The following is a 20824-nucleotide window of genomic DNA, read 5'->3' as shown; positions in this document are numbered from 1 at the left end:
TGCGTTCAAGAGTAGAACGGTTTGGCAGAAAAAAAACGCCTTGCACGGGTAAACGCACATTAACGCTAGGCGTCTTTAGAGCTTGAACATTTTTTTAATTTCAGTGGCCAGTATAAATTTATTATTCTGGCCAATGAAATGAATAAACACTCCTAAACACATTTGAAAAAATGCAGGGTTTTTGCAGCTGCCTTTCCCCTGCTAGGATAAAAGTGTTTAGAAGAGCCCCATTGTGCATGAAGCCTGAATGCAACAGTATAAAAAACCGCTCTGTTCCACTGCAATATCTGGAGTAACAGTCGCATAGCAGGGTAGTACATAAAATTGAAGAATTTAAGTATTTGTAAATCCAATCATTAAAATCTTATATTAACAAGGTAAGTAATTTTCAATACAGTGGAACCTCGGATTGCAAGTAACGCGGTTCACGAGCGTTTCGCAATATGAGCACTGTATTTTAAAAAATCGTAACTCAGTTTGCGAGTGTTGTCTCACAAAAACGAACACAATTCAGGCCAAAGCCTGTGCAGTACCGCGTTTGGCCTGAGGTGGGGGGCGCCGGAGCCGAGTTTCGCTGATCGCAGCTGATCAGCGCCGTTCGGAAATGCATGGAAAGGCCTGAGGACAGCTCGGCTGACCTCGGGAACGGAATCTTTCAGAGGTCAGCCGAGGTGTCCTCGGGCCTTTCTGGCCGTTTCCAAGGCTCTCCGGCGCCCCCCTGCCTCTGGCCACATGCGGTATTGCATGCCATTGAAGTCAATGCAGAACGAATTATTTTCGTTTCCATTAACTTCAATGGGAAAACTCGCTTTGATATGCGAGTACTTTGGATTACGAGCATTCTCCTGGAACGGATTATGCTCGTAATCCGAGGTTCCACTGTATTTCCAAATCTGCGGCTTTATTAGAATTTTATACCTGGTAATCCTGCCATGAAAGTATTTGTTCAGGCACTCTCTGTTATGGAGTAACAACTGTTTGCAAGTTGTGCTTCTGCGTTGTCACCCTGTCACATACATACCATTACACATTGGGGGTTATTTACTAAGGCTGGAGAGTGAAAAATCTGGTGCAGCTCTGTATATAAACCAATCAGCTTCTATGTGTTCTCAATGCTTAATTGAACAAGCTGAAGATAGAAGCTGATTGGCTACCATGCACAGCTGCAGATTGAGTGCACCAGTTTTAGTAAATCTCCCCCATTGTGTAGTCAAAGCAATGATGTGCAGTTCAGAGAGTGCATGTAGACAGGAAGTGGCTGAAAAGGATTAGAGGAGATCAGTAGCACTGAGCCTAGGTTCACATTGGTACGATTTGGCATGCAAGCTGACATGTCAAATCGGAGGCTACTGCCGGCAATGGCACCCTCCGAATCGGTGCAGTGCCACTCCGATTCCCAAAAGTAGTTCCTGTACTGCTTTTGGCGACTTCGGGGGGCAGTTTGTATAGACATCTGTGCAGGAACCCCCACAGATGTCTGTCAAATTGCCCCCGAAGTCGGACTGCATTGCTGGGTTGAAATAACTTGCACGATTTCAAACCCGCAGCAATGTGAACCTGGGCTAAGGCATGCACTCCAACTCTGGGAGCACAAGTCGTGCCCCATTAAGTGCAATGGAACCGTTCTAATTTACATAGTTGGTAAGGATGAATAAAGACAATAGTCCATCCAGTTAAACCTGTGTGTGTGTTCGTGTAGATCAGAGGTGTCAAACTCAATTTCATTGCGGGCCGCATCAGCATTATGGTTGACTGAAAGGCCCGGTTGTATCTGTACACCTCGGAGTTCACGGTTCACTTCAGTGCACTATGGTGTATGGAGGAGGCATGGAGTGTGCTAAGGTGTATAGGAGAGTGTATGGAGGATGCATGGAGTGCGCTATGGTGTATTGGAGAGTGTATGAGGATGCATGGAGTGTGCTATAGAGTATAGGAGAGTGTATGGGGGACGCATGGAGTGCGCTATGGTGTATAGGAGAGTGTATGAGGATGCATGGAGTGTGCTGTAGAGTATAGGAGAGTGTATGGGGCATGCATGGAGGGTGCTATGGTGTATGGAGGGCGCATGGAGTGCGGTATGGTGTATAGGAGAGTGTATGGGGCATGCATGGAGTGCGCTATGGTGTATGGGGACGGATGGAGTGCTAGAAGAATGTGAACTGTACCTCAGTGATCTCTTCTTTGTCCTGAATTCCTCCTATAAAATAAAAGGTTCTCTTCTCTGTGGTTAGGGATTGCTGTGCCCCCAGCCTCATATTGAAATGTGAGATCTGAGGCTCTGCCACCTCACCCATGCAAATCGTATTGAACCCAAAAGCAAACATTTATATTGCAGCTTACAAATCCCTAGATGTGATGGTTGTATTAGTTTTCTGTTTTTAGACTCTTTCCTGGTGATCTTGTGTGCAAGTCTGTTGTTTTTCAAAAGAACAAGCTCTCCAGCAGAATGTATCCCTTACAGGGATGAGACAAACCATATACCACTGACGAGTGCTTACGATGATCAGCTATTATTTATTTCTATAAAACATTTATTTCAAAAGAAAAAAAACTGCTGTGATTCATTACAAAGTGTGAAGTAGAATTTGGCTATAATTTGTTAATGTATTTAAATTTTCTAGTATATTTAACCCCCCCCCCCAGAATGAAAATGCTAATGTGTGCTGTGCCTCCTCTGCCCATTCCTCTGGAATTGGGTCTCACTAATGCAGAAGGTGTGGTATTGGCCAGATCACTAGGGCAAAAGGCCTAAAAAAAGAAAACAAATGCAGCCACCACATCTAATATCATACATTTTTGGTGAGATTGGGAGATGTCACGATTCTTGGTGCTGGACAGGAAGCGGTGCCTGAGGAGCTACAATGTAAGAATCTCCTGCATTGTATGTCTCCCCCAGTTTCCTTAATCTTTCCTGTTTTTGCTTGACCATTAGCATCCACCTGCTTTTTTGCCTCAACCAATCAGAGGAATCCCTTGTATTCATTCATAATATACAAAGTTTGCCATAAAGAGCTGAGGAAGCAAAGCCCAGCTCCTCTACCAAGATGGACTTCTCCACCCAGAGACACAGTTCGGAGCAAGGCATAGTACCTCAGCTCTTTATGGCAAACTTTGTATATTATGAATGAATACAAGGGATTCCTCTGATTGGTTGAGGCAAAAAAAGCAGGTGGATGTCATCTGCACCTCAGCCAATCAGAGGAAGCCTTGTATCATTCATAATATACAAAGCTTACTGTGAATGGCTGAGCAGTCCCATCCTGCTGCTGGAACACAGCGCTGTATACTGTGTGTAGCTCTTGTTGTATACAGCACTGAAAGCTGGGGCACCCGGACCAAACTAAATATTATAAAGTAATAGGAAGCTGGAATTAGGCTTTAACCACTTGCCAACAGCAATATATATATATATATATATATATATATATATATATATATATATATATATATATATATATACACACACACACACATACACATATACATACAGGGGGGTCCTAGGGTTACAAACAAGTTAGGGACTGTAGGTTTGTTCTTAAGTTGAATCTATTTGTAAGTCGGAACAGGTAAATTTTTTAAGTGTAGCTCCAGCCAAATAACTACTTTTAAGCTTTTTGGATAGCATAGGGAAGGGTTATCACCTCTGTAACATTTGTTTTGCTGTCTGTGCCCCTGTTCAGAAGATTTCACCTCACTTTCTATCCCAATGACAATTGGATTTTGAAAATTTTGGGTTGTTTTGCAAACAAGCCTTGGTGATAAAGCATCAGGTGAGGTACCTTTTCCCCATAATAGCTCTTAGAGCCCTTGCACACCGGGGCGGTTTGCAGGCGCTATTGCGCTAATAATAGTGCCTGCAAACCGACCCGAAAGTGCCGCTGCTGTGTATCCAGTGTGAAAGCCCCGAGAGCTTTCACACTGGAGCGGTGCGCTGGCAGGACGGTAAAAAAAGTCCTGCCAGCAGCATCTTCGGAGCAGTGAAGGAGCGGAGTGTATACCGCTCCTTTACCGCTCCTGCCCATTGAAATCAATGGGACGGCACGGCTATACTGCCGGCAAAGCGCCTCTGCAGAGGCGCTTTGCGGTGGTATTTAACCCTCTCTCGGCCGCTAGCGGGGGGTAAAACCGCCCCGCTAGCGGCCGAATACCGACGGTAAAATGCCGCTAATATTAGCAGCGTTTTACCGCCGACGCCGCCCCCGCCCCAGTGTGCAAGGGCTCTTACAGGAGTGAATTTCAATTCCTAGGGGTAGATTTCCTCTCACTTCCTGGTGTGTTCTGCCGAGAAAGTTCCGCTCGGCGGATAAGGACCCCCTCTACTGCGCAGGTGCTGCGCCTGCGCAGTAGGATCCGGCGGAAATAGCCGAAGGGGAATAGGTCCAAATCTGCTGTACACGGCGCCTGTAAGAGGGCCGCTCGCCACGCTTCGGGCACGGCCTCGCTGCGCTCGGCTTTTAGATTCCCCCTCTAGGTCCACTTGGATGGTAGGGAAGGAACCTGGACCCAGAGCGCAGGCGCCGTGTACAGCTGATTGTCGATCTTGAGCTTCGGCTATCTCCGGCGGCTGTTACTAGTTCGTACTGCGCAGGCGCAGCGCCTGCGCAGTACGAACTAGTAACAGCCGCCGGAGATAGTACAGGGGGGAACTTATTCGGCAAGACACCGGCATGAGAGGGCTGAGCGGCAACCATCACAGGCCAGTCACTGAGAGGACTGTATATCACGCTATTTGGTATAAGTGCACCATTTATGTCATACGCACCTGGTGATGTGTTTAGTTACACCAGGTGCACACGTGCTCGGTCAGCAGACCATTACATATTTTTGAGGTTTTTTCGATATATATGTATATATATATTTTTTTACTGTTTAGTAGTTTTGGTGTATCATCATTCTTGCCTACGGATTCACTACCACTTCGAGTAGCACTTATGACACATATTTGATTTATATTCATCAATTAAAGTGGACTATTAAGTTTTCTTTCTAAACATACAATCCATTCATTTTTTCTTCTGACACATACACGGATATAGGCACCCTAAGTTAGAGGTTTATTTGTATATGTAATTACAGATATACACAGGGTTGATCTTAGTGGATCCGCATCATTAGAGACACCCACCACTATTGTGGTACCACACTGTAGTCACACTTTTTTATTATTTTGTTTAAATTTAGGATTAGCGCAACACCACACTTCTATTTCATTCCCCTTAAACCCCACCCCACTGCGTAAGTCTGTTTTTGCTAGCATCTCTAGGTGATGGACCCCCTTCAGCTTCACTGGTTTATTATTTTATCTTTCGATTCTTCAATCAACCCTCACTGTCTTCTAATGGCAAGACCTTCTTTATCCTGCATAAGCCTTTAGGCAAAGTTCCTCTTTTCCCTTTCAGAGCCCATTACATCAGGGCTGCTGGTGTCTCTGTTCACATGTTTACAAAGTTCTACCATTAGGATGTTCAGGCCATGGCTAATGCAAGCTTCATCTGCAAGGTACTTTAAGTTTTTTTGTTTGGGTTCCAATCACCTGAGGCAGCTGCCATATAACTCAAGGATAAGAAAACAAGCCCTATACTCCGAGATAAGGAATTTACCAGCAAGTCAAAATTCCTATTATTTTGTACTTACCATAAAATTTATTTTTTGAGTCCATTATGGAACACGGGAATTCAGATACAGTCAGGTAATACTGCTGCCTACAAAAGGTTTGGTCACTGGCAAACAGAAAAACTGCAGTCACCGTATAACCCCTCTTCCACCCGGCACACCTCAGTTTTGTGTCTCTTTTTGGACTCCAAGAAAGGTCTTAAAGAAAATACAGATATTTTATTTTCCTTCTTGTCCATTAAGAGACACAGGAGTTTAGATACAGTTGGTACATCCAAAAGCAGTCCAACTAAGGAGTGGGAAACAACCACTGCCAAACCCACATAAGAGACTAGGGTGTATCTGTAACTTGGGAGCAACAGAAGGACCAATTCCCAAATCTAAACTAGATGAGGAAAAGCCCAGTGAAAGCCAGAGGAAACTTCAAATGATCAAGGGAGAACCCTGGGGAGCAACCTAAAGCTGAAGACCAGGATAGAGATCACTTTCAGAGTGAAATCCGAAGGAACACTGAGCCTAAACCAGCAGAGAGACTGTGAAATCAATAATCTACCAAAACAGGCATAATAACCTAATTCGGGAGAACAAACCCACAACATGATGTGGATAACAGAAAAAAAATAATGGGGCAATCCCCAAGAGAATGGGCCATCAGGCAGAGGCTTGGACAAAACCAGGTACTTAACCACTTTCAGACCGGGCCTCTTTTTTAGATGTGGTGTTTACAAGTTAAAAACATTTATTTGTTAGAAAATTACTTAGAACCCCCAAACATTATACATTTTTTTTCTAACACCCTAGAGAATAAAATGGCGGTTGTTGCAATACTTTCTGTCACACCATATTTGCGCAGCGGTTTTACAAGCGCACTTTTTTTTGAAAAAATACACTTTTTTGAATTAAAAAATAAGACAACAGTAAAGTTAGCCCAATTTTTTTTTTTTATATTGTGAAAGATAATGTTACGCCGAGTAAATTGATACCCAACATGTCACACTTCAAAATTGTGCCCGCTCATGGAATGGCGACAAACTTTTACCCTTAAAAATCTCCATAGGCGACATTTTAAGAATTCTACCGGTTGCATGTTTTGCGTTACAGAGGAGATCTAGGGCTAGAATTATTGCTCTCGCTCTACCGATCGCAGCGATACGTCACGTGTGGTTTGAACACTGTTTTCATATGCGGGTGCTACTCACGTATGCGTTCGCTTCTGCACGCGAGCTCCCCGGGACGGGGCATGTTTAAAATTTTTTTTTTCTTATTTATTTTACCTTTTATTTTTACACTGTTTTAAAAAAAAATGTGTCAGTTTTATTCCTATTACAAGGAATGTAAACATCCCTTGTAATAGAAAAAAAGCACGAGAAGACCTCTTAAATATGAGATCTGGGGTCAAAAAGACCTCAGATCTCATATTTACACTAAAATGCAATAATAAAAAAAAATGTTGTCATTTAAAAAAAAAATAAAAAATGGCCCTTTAAGAGCTATGGCGGAAGTGATGTTTTGACGTCGCTTCCATCCTGCAGTGTCATGGAGACGGGTGGGGGCCATCTTTCCCTCACTCGTCTCCATGCACAGCCACAGGAAGGATCCGATCGCATCCACCGCTGCCGACGGCTCCGGTAAGCAGCGGAGGGCACCAGATCGCGGTGGGAGGGGGGCCCCTCTCCCGCCGCCGATAAAAGTGATCTTGCAACGAATCCGCCGCAGAGACCACTTTTATCTTGTATCGGACCGCCGGCCGAACACGGGATATGGTAGCTAGCTGCTGCCATAACAATGATATCCGTCCTCAAAGTAGAGGCGTACATCGGCGTGCGGCGGGCCGTAAGTGGTTAAGACAAGACCAGCTGGTCTACATGGAAAGGCCAGAGCCTTATCCTCCTAGCTCTTAAGTGAAAGAAAACTCCATGCAAGCCAGACAACTACTTTCGAAAAAAATAAATATCGAAGAATGTTTAAAATGAACATAACACAAAAACCTCAAGGGTACAGTCCAACAAAGTCAGCCTGAGTAAAAGGGTACATTAGTATGGAAAGCACCCCCATAATGGTACGCAGGGATGGAAATTATATCTCAGCCCCAGACTGGAGAAGCAGGGATACCTGCAGAAAATAAGGATGAACAAGGAAACATCCAATCAAACACCCAGAGTTGTCCCTGGGGCCTGGCAGATAGTCCATAGCTGTGGAGTAAGAAACAAGACACTGCTAAAGACAGTTGCATGAATAAGGGTAGAGCAAAGGAAAGTATCTGGGGAATCTTCCTCAAGGAGCTGCAGAACAGTCACAGAAGGAGGACTTATACCCAGCCAATTCGATCCCACAAAGTCCTCTGAACTTATCTTGGGGGAAAAAGACCACCACATTTTTACAATAAGAGACAGATGGGTCAAGCCATGGATTACCTGGTTCATAGGGATAATTTTGGTTGTCTTGCTCAGAACCTAGGCCCATAGCAAGAGAGGGCGTTGAGGAGGACCAAGAATCAACAGGAAAAGGGGAGACCATCCTGAGGGGGTGCTCATCCAATGCCCTACACACCCCTGATGGAGGGAAAAGGAAAACTCTCCAACTGTGACAACAGAGACAATAGCATACAGGGTGTAGACCTTTTTGACAAGGGTTTAAAGCTGCCTCTGCTACAAAGGAAAGTTTTCACAGAACTCTTTATTACTACAATCCCACAATGCATCATGCGTTCTGTGAATGGACAAGACTTGCCATTAAACTACCCCTCCATCCAGAACAAATATGCCACTCAAGGCTCCACTAGGTCCTGTTGCATGACAAACCGCTAGGAGTGCCAACAGGGACAGAGCTCGTACCAGCTCAAAAACATCCAAGCAGGGAAAGGAAGTCCTGAAAGTCGCACATCACAGCAAAACCCTGTGAGGATTTAGCTCCGGGGCAAAGTGAAATGCATTGGGGAGCGTGGTCGTTTGGCCGGCTTCTGTTGGACGAGCATGCTGGAAAGCCAGCATTCGACCAACTCCCGGTCAGTGCTCTCAGTGCCCATCCCCCTGTCAGAACACAACAGCTCAGCTGGGGAGATCGCTGAACTTACCTCGCATGGTTAGTACAGCGGCTCTGACCGGAGCTAGGTTGAACGAAAAAATAAACTAATAGTGTGTGTCCGACTTTAGGACTTCCTTTCCCTACTGCCCCTTCATCCATTCACATAATCCAATGCATTGTGGGAGTGTAGTAATACTAGTTCTGTGAATGGCAGAGAAAGCAGAAGGGGCGGGCGGCTGGTCAACACAACTTTTCCCTGTAGTTAGCTCTGCAGTAAACTCCAATAGGGCCGGAAGACTGCTGCTGAGGATGGTACCCAACAGCTCTGAGGGGAACACTGTAGTAGAAGCAGTCACTTGCAAGCAATGGGATACACACTGTGTAACTAATGTGTAGAATTCTGTATTCCAGAAAAAAAATCCATACTAAATTTCAGTTTAAGCTGAACTGCCTCACCCATTGGTGGCAAGTAGCCACCAACAATAGATCCTATCTGGTCACATCTAACAGGTATATTGGGCCTTTCAGAAAAGTGCTGACTACAAAAGGTCCATAAAGCTTCAGAGGAGGTTGTCGGAGCAGCCCACAATAAACAGAAGGCACAGAAATGGCAGGTACAGTGGGTATAGAAAAGAATCACCCCCTTATAAAAAAAATATCACATGTTGTTGCTTTGCAGCCTGAACTGAAGACAGACACAGTTTTTGTTTTATCCTGCTGTATTTACTCAGTGCAACTTATAACATCCAAGTGAAAGATATAACATCAACATGTCATAAAAAAATTATTCAAAAACAGAATCACAGAGTTGGAAAAAGGATCACCCTCTCCTAAAAATGACTTGTAGACTCAGTCAGGTGTAACTAATCACCTAATCACACAAAGCCATTTGATTTTCAACTGTGATCCATTGTGGTCATTTTGATTAGCTCAGCATGAAAATAGCTTTCCTGGGGCATTTGAGTCCCAGATAGTGCAACTGAAGCATACAATCAGCTATGGGTGGCAAGGCACTGTCAACAGATCTCCAGGATAAAGTTGTAGACAAGCACAAGTCAGGAGATGGATACAAAAAAATGCCAAAAGGCTTTATCAATGTCTAGAAGCACTGTGAATTTTATTATTAAGAAGTGGAAGGTATTTGGTACAACACAGACCCTCCCTGGATCAGAACATCTCTCCAAACTGGATGAAAGAGCCAGTAGGAAACTGGTCAGAGAGGCTACGAAGAGGCCTACAGCAACTCTAAAGCAGTTGCAGGAATTTATGACAAAAAGTGGTCATTGTGTGCATGTGACAATATCACAAATTCTGCACAAATGTGGCTTGTATGGGAGGGTTGCAAGAAAAAAATAGTTCAGGCACCTTTTTGCTTGTTTCATACGCACAGGGTAGACCATTGAATAATAACATATAGGAACGCGCAAAAAAAGGCGCCTCCTGGTCTGCCCCAAGATTGTGCAGAATTCTAAAGGGTGTCTTGACTAAAAAGAAGGTTGGAAAACACTGGCAAAAAGTCCTAAGCGCATGTTGAGGGCACCATGGGAGGGGTCTCTACCTCATTCGACAAAGCTGAAGAAGACTCCAGTGATGTAGACCCTTTATAACAATAGGGGTCCCAAGATTACAGGCATGGGTTCCTTTTGAGGATAATGAATAAATGCCCCCAGAACCACTAGGTGAATGTGGGCTGAGGTCACCCATCGCAGTCCACTCTTGTCTAGTGAAGACATGTTGTGCTAGCACAGCGGTAATGCAACTTGGCCCAAATGTGATACAAACCCTCTGGTACTCACAAACCCCAGCAGTCCTCTGCGACCCGTCAGACACACAGAGATATAGTATGTTGACATCTGTGATGGTTATTTGATGTTAAATTTTGAAAACCTAAGGTTTTAGCGCTGAACATTGCGGGGTGTACCAACATGGCCTCCGCCACCTTCTTTCAAAATTTATCAAATAATCATCACAGAGGCCAACATACTATATTTATGTATATACACTCACTTTATTGCTAAAATTAGTCTTAAATTCAAGACATAGATGGGTGTACTAAGATGTCCGCTGCCGTCTTCTTCTGAGTAGTGTTGTACACTGCTAGCGGGTGTACGCATGAGCAGGTGATTGAACGTCACTTCTGGTACCTAATCTGATGGAACACCTGCCTCCCAAAATGTGTAGACAGTGGTCTCTACCTCTTGTGAATTGATCTCTGCTTCCTGCTTCTCTAACTAGCCTGATCCAGCAACAGAAACATTAGTCTCTCTGCCCCGCCCAAACTCCAGCCCACCATTATCCCCTATCCGGCATAACACTACTAATCTTTCTTCTACCCCTACCACCCAACTATTCCAGAATGGGCCAGGCTGTCCTGGCATTTGATTGAAAACTCGGCGTCCCACTGATCCATTGCTAAATCCCAGAGCCCATTGCCAATTTTGACACCTGGCTGCACTAATCACCCTGCTCTGATCCTGGGGTCCAATCCCCCTGCAGCACAGCCAGCTCTTCTCCTCCTCTCCCCTTCCACTAGGGTTCCAGTATCTGTATTCAGCACCCCCCACTGCCTTTCTGATTACCCAGCCACTGCTCTTATCCCCCTGTATGCCCCCCCCCCCCCCCCAACATTTCCCGCTCCCTTTCTCTCTGCTGAATGGAGAGCCACATTGGGGAATTGGTTCCAGTTGTGCCACCCCCCTTCACTTTCTGACCCACCACCTCTGTGCAGGCTGCAGCTCAGATTACCCCTGTGTGTCCCTCCACACAGTGCTGCCAGCTTCCATCCTGTGCTCTTTCACCAGCTGCTGCAGGACACACAAAGGGATCTTTTCAGGATAAAGTGCATGGGGGTCAGTAAATATGTTATATTTACTGGCCGCTTCTTTTCCTGAATATAAACAGTGAGCAATGCAAATGAATAGGAAGCCAGTTTGCACAGCGCACTTTCTGTTCAGTAACTGTGCAGCGCAGCTGAGCCTGCAGAGAAAGGAACTGAAGCATCTATACCTTCAGTCTCTTCACATCCCTTGTGACAGTAATAGGCAGTAACAGGTACCAAACCCCTCCTCTACACTCGAAAGCATTCAGAACGCCAAGATCGGCATTTTTAAATACTTTCACATTTTTAAAACTGGTGCCTTTAAGACTCCAGTAAACCAGAAGTGACGTTGCTTCTGGGTTACTACATCCGAGAGCCGACCAAACTCAATTCCGGCCAGCTGGGTCCTATATACAACACAAACATTTTTCCAGAGATTAAGGATGGCCATATATATTATACAATTTTCTTTTCTTTCACCAGGTGGAAGGAAAGAAAATCACTTGATTCCCCCATCAGCACAGTCAGTGCTGATGGGGGAATACCTCCCGCTGCGCTATTGTATTCTGCCAGCAGGGGTCACAGGGAGCTTTCCCGGCTGGCAGAATGCAATGATTACTGCTAGCAGCTATAGCCGCTGGCGCAGTAACCGTATGTATAACAATCTAACATGCTGGTCATAACCACGTTGATCGATCAACCCTACTGAACTAGACAAATTTCGATCCATGTTTGGTCGGCTTCACTCCAGTTCCTGAATCTCTCTGGGGTCATTCCGTGTGATGAGCAGCCTCAATTGTTTACAGGGAAGCTCACAAGGCGGGAACGGGTAGGAGCAACTCGACTACAATAAATATTGTTAGCATATGAAGTCATCTCTTCATGAAAACATGTTACATAAAATACACGCATCTATAACAGAAAAGTGTGATCCAGGCCTGGGTACAATTGTAAGAGCTGATAATGGAATTTACAGGTAGGAGGTACAGATTGTGCTTTTCAGGTCCAGGACACTGAGAGCCAAAGGGAAGGTAGGTCTACAACTATTCTGTGGAGGTGAACACCAAACAAAACTAAACCTATAGCCGACTATAGGAATCAAAGGTAGACCAGATCAGCTAACCATGCATAGGCACAACAGGCTGCTGGGGGATTGTGGAGGTAGGACAATCTGCACCAAGATTTCAGATCCTTATCCCTAAATAAAGGAAACATCATAATAATGTATGTCGTACCCTGTGCAACTCCACAAAGGTAGGTAACAAAGCATTTATCAGAGGGAAACCACTGCATGTCAGGCCAGGGCTCTAAGACACTGGTCTCCAAACTGCAGCCTGGGGGTCGGATGTGGCCCTTTGCCTGTCTTTATCAGGCCCTGTGGGCCCTATTCCTCCCACTGACACCAATAATGTAGCATCATTCCTCTCAATGACAACAATGTGATGCTATTCCTCCCACCAACATCAATATGACACACTATTCCTCCCACTGGCACTAAAAATAGGGCACTTAAAGTGTTTGTTAAGTCTAATTTGCAAGTAACTGCCAGACCCTCTATTAAAGCCTGACATACCACACTATGGAAGTTATTTAAAAAAACAAGTGTTCTAAATACCTATTTACAGCTGTCTTCGGGCCGGTCACATGACTCATGGCCGCTTTACAGCTACTAGACAGGGCTTCTGTGGGAGGAGCAGAGCGGCCATGTGATCTCCCCAGCTGGCGCTCGGCTCCTCCCACAGAAGCCCTGTCTCGTAGCTGTAAAGTGGCCACGAGTCATGTGATGGGCCTGAAGAAAGCTGTAAATAGGTATTTAGAACACTTGTTTTTTACATAACTTCCATAGTGTGGTATGCCAGGCTCTAATAGAGGGTCTGGCGGTGACAATTTTAGGTTTTTAATTTTTGACAATAGCAGCGGGGGGCGGGGACAGAGAGAGGGAGATGACAGGCAGGAAGGAGGGGGTGAGGGGGAGAGAGGAGAGCAGAGGGGATAGCAGCGTACGATGGAGGGACGCACTCTGACCACGCTGGTCAGGGCTCAGTAGCCCTGGTTATTGTGGTCAGTAAAGAGAAGGCATACAGGAAGTGACAGGTTCAAGGAGTTTTTTTTTTTTCTTTACAGTTTAGAGGGGGGGAAGATTACACAGCACAAGCACTGTGCTGTTTAACCGCTTGCCGACCAACCGCCGTCTTTATACTAGTGCTGCTGAAATTAATCGCAGCATCGATGCATCGCGATTCGGGTGTCCCCGATGCGGCATCGATGCATGTGACCCGAAAAATCTATGTCTGGCCCTGCCCCCTCCTGGGAGAGCGCTCCGTGCATAAAGCTGTTTTTAGTGTGTGTATATTCCGGTCATGTGATTCTCAGCCGCGCCTCCCTCCTCTCAGTCTCTCCTGGTGTCAGCTCCGCCCACTGACTGGAGCTATCAGGTCAGAAGAGAGGCGGGCGGGGCTGACATCAGGAGAGACGTGAGAGGAGGGAGACGCGGCTGAGAGTCACATGACCGGAATATACACACACTAATAACAACTTTATGCACGGAGCGCTCTCCTGGGAGAATTCACTGCTGACCTGAGATGTGACAACCGGCGGAACACCGGCCGCACGAACGGAGATCGGGGGGAGATGGCGAGCAGGCAGATCGCCCTGCTCATTACAGACTGCCACCGGCAGAGCAGCATGTAAGTACAGAGGGGGAGGGGGGGGGGGGGGCGGGCGCTGTGACACAAGTCCATATTATAGAATTGTCTTCTATGTGCCTTCATCACACCACAACTCTGCATTATTGTCCGCAGTCTGTGACCATCTCCTGTAGCATGTCCGCAGTCTGTGACCATCTCCTGTAGCATGTCCGCAGTCTGTGACCATCTCCTGTAGCATGTCCGCAGTCTCTGACCATCTCCTGTAGCATGTCCGCAGTCTCTGACCATCTCCTGTAGCATGTCCGCAGTCTCTGACCATCTCCTGTAGCATGTCCGCAGTCTCTGACCATCTCCTGTAGCATGTCCGCAGTCTCTGACCATCTCCTGTAGCATGTCCGCAGTCTCTGACCATCTCCTGTAGCATGTCCGCAGTCTCTGACCATCTCCTGTAGCATGTCCGCAGTCTCTGACCATCTCCTGTAGCATGTCCGCAGTCTCTGACCATCTCCTGTAGCATGTCCGCAGTCTCTGACCATCTCCTGTAGCATGTCCGCAGTCTCTGATCATCTCCTGCAGCAGGTCTGTCTGCAGTCTCTGATCATCTCCTGTAGCATGTCTGTCTGCAGTCTCTGATCATCTCCTGTAGCATGTCTGTCTGCAGTCTCTGATCATCTCCTGTAGCATGTCTGTCTGCAGTCTCTGATCATCTCCTGTAGCATGTCTGTCTGCAGTCTCTGATCATCTCCTGTAGCATGTCTGTCTGCAGTCTCTGATCATCTCCTGTAGCATGTCTGTCTGCAGTCTCTGATCATCTCCTGTAGCATGTCTGTCTGCAGTCTCTGATCATCTCCTGTAGCATGTCTGTCTGCAGTCTCTGATCATCTCCTGTAGCATGTCTGTCTGCAGTCTCTGATCATCTCCTGTAGCATGTCTGTCTGCAGTCTCTGATCATCTCCTGTAGCATGTCTGTCTGCAGTCTCTGATCATCTCCTGTAGCATGTCTGTCTGCAGTCTCTGATCATCTCCTGTAGCATGTCCGCAGTCTCTGATCATCTCCTGTAGCATGTCCGCAGTCTCTGATCATCTCCTGTAGCATGTCCGCAGTCTCTGATCATCTCCTGTAGCATGTCCGCAGTCTCTGATCATCTCCTGTAGCATGTCCGCAGGCTCTGACCATCTCCTTTAGTATTTTGGAAGAGAGCCTGGAGCTCCTCTGCTGTCTCTTTTTTTCTTAAGAACAGATAGAATAAAAAAAAATGGAGTTCTCCTGACTACTTTATTTTTTTTGATGAAAACCATGAGCACCTGCAGACTTGCGCTGTAATCGTGATGCATCGCGGAATCGAATCGAATCGTTGACTTGATAATCGTAATCGAATCGAATTGTGAGGCCAGTGAAGATGCGCACCCCTACTTTATACTGCAGCAGGTCGGCACAATCCTGCGAGCCATTGTAGCTGTATGCCGGCTCCTTTACCTCACTGCGGGGGTGCCAATGCGCGTGGCTGGCGGTCGCGATGACCGGCGGCCACACGCGATCGTGGGCAGCCAGAACAGGGATGTGCATGTGTAAACACACACATCCCTGTTCTGTGAGCTGAGGAGAGACAGATCGTGAGTTCCTACTAGCTAGGAACAGCGATCTGTCATCTCCTATAGTCAGTCCCCTCCCCCTACAGTTCGAACACACACTAGGGAACACAGTTAACCCCTTGATCGCTCCTAGTGTTAACCCCTTCCCTGCCAGTGACATTTACACAGTAATCAGTGCATTTTTATAGTACTGATTGTTGTATAATTGTCCCAAAAATGTGTAAAAGTGTCCGATGTGTCCGCTGTAATGTCGCAGTCCCGATAAAAATCCCAGATCGCCGCCATTACTAGTAAAAAAAAAAAAAAAAAAAAATAATAATAAAAATGCCATAAATCTATCCCCTATTTTGTAGACGCTATAACTTTTGCGTAAACCAATACAATATACGCTTCATGCAATTTTTATTACCAAAAACATGTAGAAGAATACATATCGGCCTAAACCGAGTCAAAAAATTGCTTTTTTTCAAAAAAATTGGGGATATTTATTATAGCAAAAAGTACAAAATATTGTGTTTTTATCAAAATTGTCGCACTTTTTTGTTTATACCGCAAAAAATAAAAAAACGCAGAGATGATCAAATGCCACCAAAAGAAAGCTCTATTTGTGGGAAAAAAAAGGATGCCAATTTTGTTTGGGTACAACATCGCACGACCGGGCAATTCTCAGTTAAAGCGACACAGTGCCTTATCGCAAAAATGGCCTGGTCATTGAGCAGGAAAATCTTCCGGTGCTGAAGTGGTTAATCAGGGACCAGGATGTGTATTTTTTTTTGTGTTGACAAACACTTTAACTTCCCACTGACAACAAAAGGGCAATATTACTCCCACTGACATCAGTAATGGGGCACTATTCCTCCCACTGACACCAGTGATGGGGTACCATTCTTCCCCTGACACCAATGAGGGGCACCATTCCTCCCACCTCCACCAACAATGGGGCACCATTCTTCCCACTGACACCAGTGATGAGTAGGGCTGCTGAAATTAATCGCAGCATCGATGCATCGCGATTCGGGTGTCCCCGATATGGCATCGATGCATGCGACCCGAATAATCGATTTCTGGCCCCGCCCCCTCCCGGGAGAGCGCTCTGTGCGTAAAGCTGTTATTAGTGTGTGTATATTCCGCTCACGTGACTCTCGGCCGCGCCTCCCTCCTCTCAGTCTCTCCTGATGTCAGCTCCGCCCACTGACTGGAGCTATCAGGTCAGAAGAGAGGCGGGCGGGGCTGACATCAGGAGAGACGTGAGAGGAGGGAGGCGCGGCCGAGAGTCACATGACCGGAATATACACACACACACTAATAACAGCTTTACGCACGGAGCGATGTCCCGGGAGAATTAACTGCTGACCTCAGGAGAGTTACGATGGAAAGAATGTGATAGCCATGCCAAGTATCGACAACTGGCGGCTGGAATGGAGATCGGGGGGAGATGGTGAGCAGGCAGATCGCCCTGCTCATTACAGGCTGCCACCGGCAGAGCAGCATGTGAGTACAGAGGGGGAGGGGTGGCGCTGTGACACAAGTCCATATCATAAATTGTCTTCTATGTGCCTTCATCACACCACAAGTCTGCATTATTGTCCGCAGTCTGTGCCCATCTCCTGTGCCATGTCCACCGCAGTCTTTGCCCATCTCCTGTGCCATGTCCGCCGCAGTCTGTGCCCATCTCCTGTGCCATGTCCGCCGCAGTCTGTGCCCATCTCCTGTGCCATGTCCGCCGCAGTCTGTGACCATCTCCTGTGCCATGTCCGCCGCAGTCTGTGACCATCTCCTGTGCCATGTCTCCCGCAGCCTGTGACCATCTCCTGTGCCATGTCTCCCGCAGCCTGTGACCATCTCCTGTAGCATGTCCGCAGTCTCTGACCATCTCCTGTAGCATGTCCGCAGTCTCTGACCATCTCCTGTAGCATGTCCGCAGTCTCTGACCATCTCCTGTAGCATGTCCGCAGTCTCTGACCATCTCCTGTAGCATGTCCGCAGTCTCTGACCATCTCCTGTAGCATGTCTGCAGTCTCTGATCATCTCCTGTAGCATGTCTGCAGTCTCTGATCATCTCCTGTAGCATGTCCGCAGTCTCTGACCATCTCCTGTAGCATGTCCGCAGTCTCTGACCATCTCCTGTAGCATGTCCGCAGTCTCTGACCATCTCCTGTAGCATGTCCGCAGTCTCTGACCATCTCCTGTAGCATGTCTGCAGTCTCTGATCATCTCCTGTAGCATGTCTGCAGTCTCTGATCATCTCCTGTAGCATGTCCGCAGTCTCTGACCATCTCCTGTAGCATGTCCGCAGTCTCTGACCATCTCCTGTAGCATGTCCGCAGTCTCTGACCATCTCCTGTAGCATGTCCGCAGTCTCTGACCATCTCCTGTAGCATGTCTGCAGTCTCTGATCATCTCCTGTAGCATGTCTGCAGTCTCTGATCATCTCCTGTAGCATGTCCGCAGGCTCTGACCATCTCCTTTAGTATTTTGGAAGAGAGCCTGGAGCTCCTCTGCTGTCTCTTTTTTTCTTAAGAACAGATAGAATAAAAAAAATGGGGTCCTCCTGACTACTTGAATTTTTTTTGATGAAAACCATGAGAACTTGCGGACTTGCGCTGTAATCGTGATGCATCGTGATGCATGGCGGAATCGAATCGTTGACTTGATAATCGTAATCGAATCGAATCGTGAGGCCAGTGAAGATTCGCAGCCCTAGTGATGAGGCACTATTCCTCCCACTGACACCAGTGATGGGGCACTATTCCTCCCACTGACACCAGTGATGGGGCACTATTCCTCCCACTGACACCAGCGATGGGCCAATATTCTTTCCCCTGACACCAATGAGGGGCACCATTCTTCCCATTGCCACCAACAATAGGGCACTTACGATTTCTGCCACTGATACCAATGATGGCATTGCTTACTCTAAATGAGATTAGGATTATCAGATTATAATAGACTATGCCTACTTAACTGGTATTATTTTTTTCTTTTTGTCAAAGGATGTAGACCAGTGGTCTCCAAACTGTGGCCCAGAGGTGGCCCTTTGTTTGCCTTTATCTGGCCCCTGGGGGTCTATTCCTCCCACTGACACAAATAATGTGGCACCATTCCTCTCAATGACAACAACGTGACACTATTCCTCCCACTGACACTAAAAACAGGGCACTCTACTTCCCACTAACACCTACAATGGGGCACCATTCCTCCCGCTGACACCAGTAATGGGGCACTATTCCTCTCACTGACATCAGTCATGGGGCACCATTCTTCCCCCGACACCAATGAGGGACATTATTCCTCCCACTGCCACCAACAATGGGACACTATTTCTCCCACTGACACCAATGATGACATTGCTTACTCTCACTGACGCCAGGATTATCAGATTATAATAGACCACACCTACTTACCTGTTTTTTTGTTTTTTAAAGGATGTAGACCAGTGGTCTCCAAAATGTGGCCCAGGGCTGGAGGTGATCTTTGGGGCCCTATTCCTCCCACTGACACCAATAATGTGGCACCATTCCTCTCAATGACAATGATGTGACACAATTCTTCCCACCAACACCAATAAGGTGCACTATTCCTCCCACTAACACTAAAAATAGGGCACTGTACCTCTCACTGAAATCAGTCAGTTTTTTTTAACCACTTTAGACCTGGAAGGATTTACCCCCTTAATGACCAGGCCATTTTTTGCGATACGGCACTGCATCGCTTTAACTGACAATTGCGCTGCTGTGCGACGCTGTACTCAAGAAAAATTTATGTCCTTTTTTCCCCCCAAATAAAGTTTTCTTTTGATGGCATTTGATCACCTCTGCGGTTTTTATTGTTTTGCACTATAAACAGAAAAAGACTGACAATTTTGAAAAAAAAAACAATATTTTTTACTTGCTATAATAAATATCCAAAAAAAAAAATCTTCATCAGTTTAGGTAAAGATGTTTTCTTCTACATATTTTTAGAAAAAAAAAAATCACAATATGAGTATATTGATTCGTTTGTGCAAAAATTATAGTGTATATATATATAGGGGATAAATTTATGGCATTTTATTATTATTTATTTTCTTACTAGCAATGGTGGTGATCAGCGATTTTAAGTGGGAGGAAGGGGGGGGGTGAGAGGAGGGGGGGGGGAAGGAGGAGAGGGGGGGAGGAAAGGGGGGGGAGAGGAGGGGGGGGAGGAAAGGGAGAGAGGAGAGGAGGGGGGAAGGGTGGGGAGGAGAGAAGAGGAGGGGGGGAGGGGAGAGGGTGAGGGGGCTGTGTGAGGAGTAGAGAGGGAAGGTCTGTGGTAAGTTGTCCCCCCTCTGTCCTTGTACTTACAGAGACACACCGGGAAACATGTTCTTCTTCCTCCCTCCAGTCACCTGACAAGGGGATAGAATTAATGAGAACGAGCACAGCTTTCCCTCACTGTACAGCGGCGCTCTCTATTGCCACCTGCAGGCTGGAGGGTGAAGAGCGCCGAATCCTCTCCAGCAATCCGTCTTCTCCCGTCACAGGACATTATGACCGAGCGACGTCAGAGACAGCGCGCGCCCTGTGCGGGGGGGTCACGGGGGCTGGCGGATAACGGTTATACCGGCACGAGAGGGCTGAGCGGCGCCATTTTCTTCCGTGCGTTAGCAGCGAAAGGACGTCTTAGCGGCTTTCGTCACAGAAGAAAAACAGCGCCCTACAGCGCATTTATCGGTGATTACACCCCCAGCCTTTCCATCGGAGATATAGTAAGTGTCATTATCAGTGATTATAACCTTACAGTGAGATCGGGTCCGGTGTCGGGATGTGTGTGGGGGGGACAATAGAGAGCTGGACCCCTCTTGTGCTGTAACGATCTGTCAGTGTTTTCTCTCCTCCTTTCTGGTTTGAGGGAAGAGAAATCACTTTTCACACTCAGGATCAGAGCTTCTCCTCTGTTAGTACTTCCAATCAGTGCCGCCAATCAGTGCTTCCAGTTAGTGCCAACCAGCGCCACCTGTCAGAGCTTCCAATCAGTGCCAATGAGTGCCAGTCAGTGCCAATCAGTGCTTTCAATCAGTGCCAGTGCCACCTGTCAGTGCCAGTCAGTAAAAAACAGTGCCACCTGTCAGTGCCAACCAATGCCACCTATTAGTGCCCATCCTTGCTGC

The 20824-nt window shown here is 46.6% G+C and overlaps 1 protein-coding gene across 7 annotated transcripts in view; it reads right to left on the bottom strand.

Moving 5' to 3' along the window:
- LOC141112036 (ZP domain-containing protein-like) overlaps positions 1 to 20408 on the bottom strand; it is a 146715-nt gene extending 126307 nt beyond the window's left edge. For 2 of the 7 annotated variants that reach the window (XR_012236500.1, XM_073604417.1), the window contains exon 1: positions 20019 to 20405. The gene's annotated coding sequence lies outside the window, so the exon portion shown is untranslated. Of the gene's footprint in view, positions 1 to 5634; positions 5934 to 20018 lie in introns of those variants that run through there. The other 5 variants (XR_012236507.1, XR_012236509.1, XR_012236505.1 and 2 more) reach the window with 5 other exon arrangements.
- Between the last annotated feature and the right edge of the window lie 416 nt (positions 20409 to 20824).

Source organism: Aquarana catesbeiana, linkage group LG11 (genome assembly GCF_042186555.1).
Source record: "Aquarana catesbeiana isolate 2022-GZ linkage group LG11, ASM4218655v1, whole genome shotgun sequence".
NCBI lineage: Eukaryota > Metazoa > Chordata > Amphibia > Anura > Ranidae > Aquarana > Aquarana catesbeiana.
The sequence above is the reverse complement of the archived record's forward strand: the minus strand, read 5'-3'. Positions and strand labels throughout refer to the sequence as shown.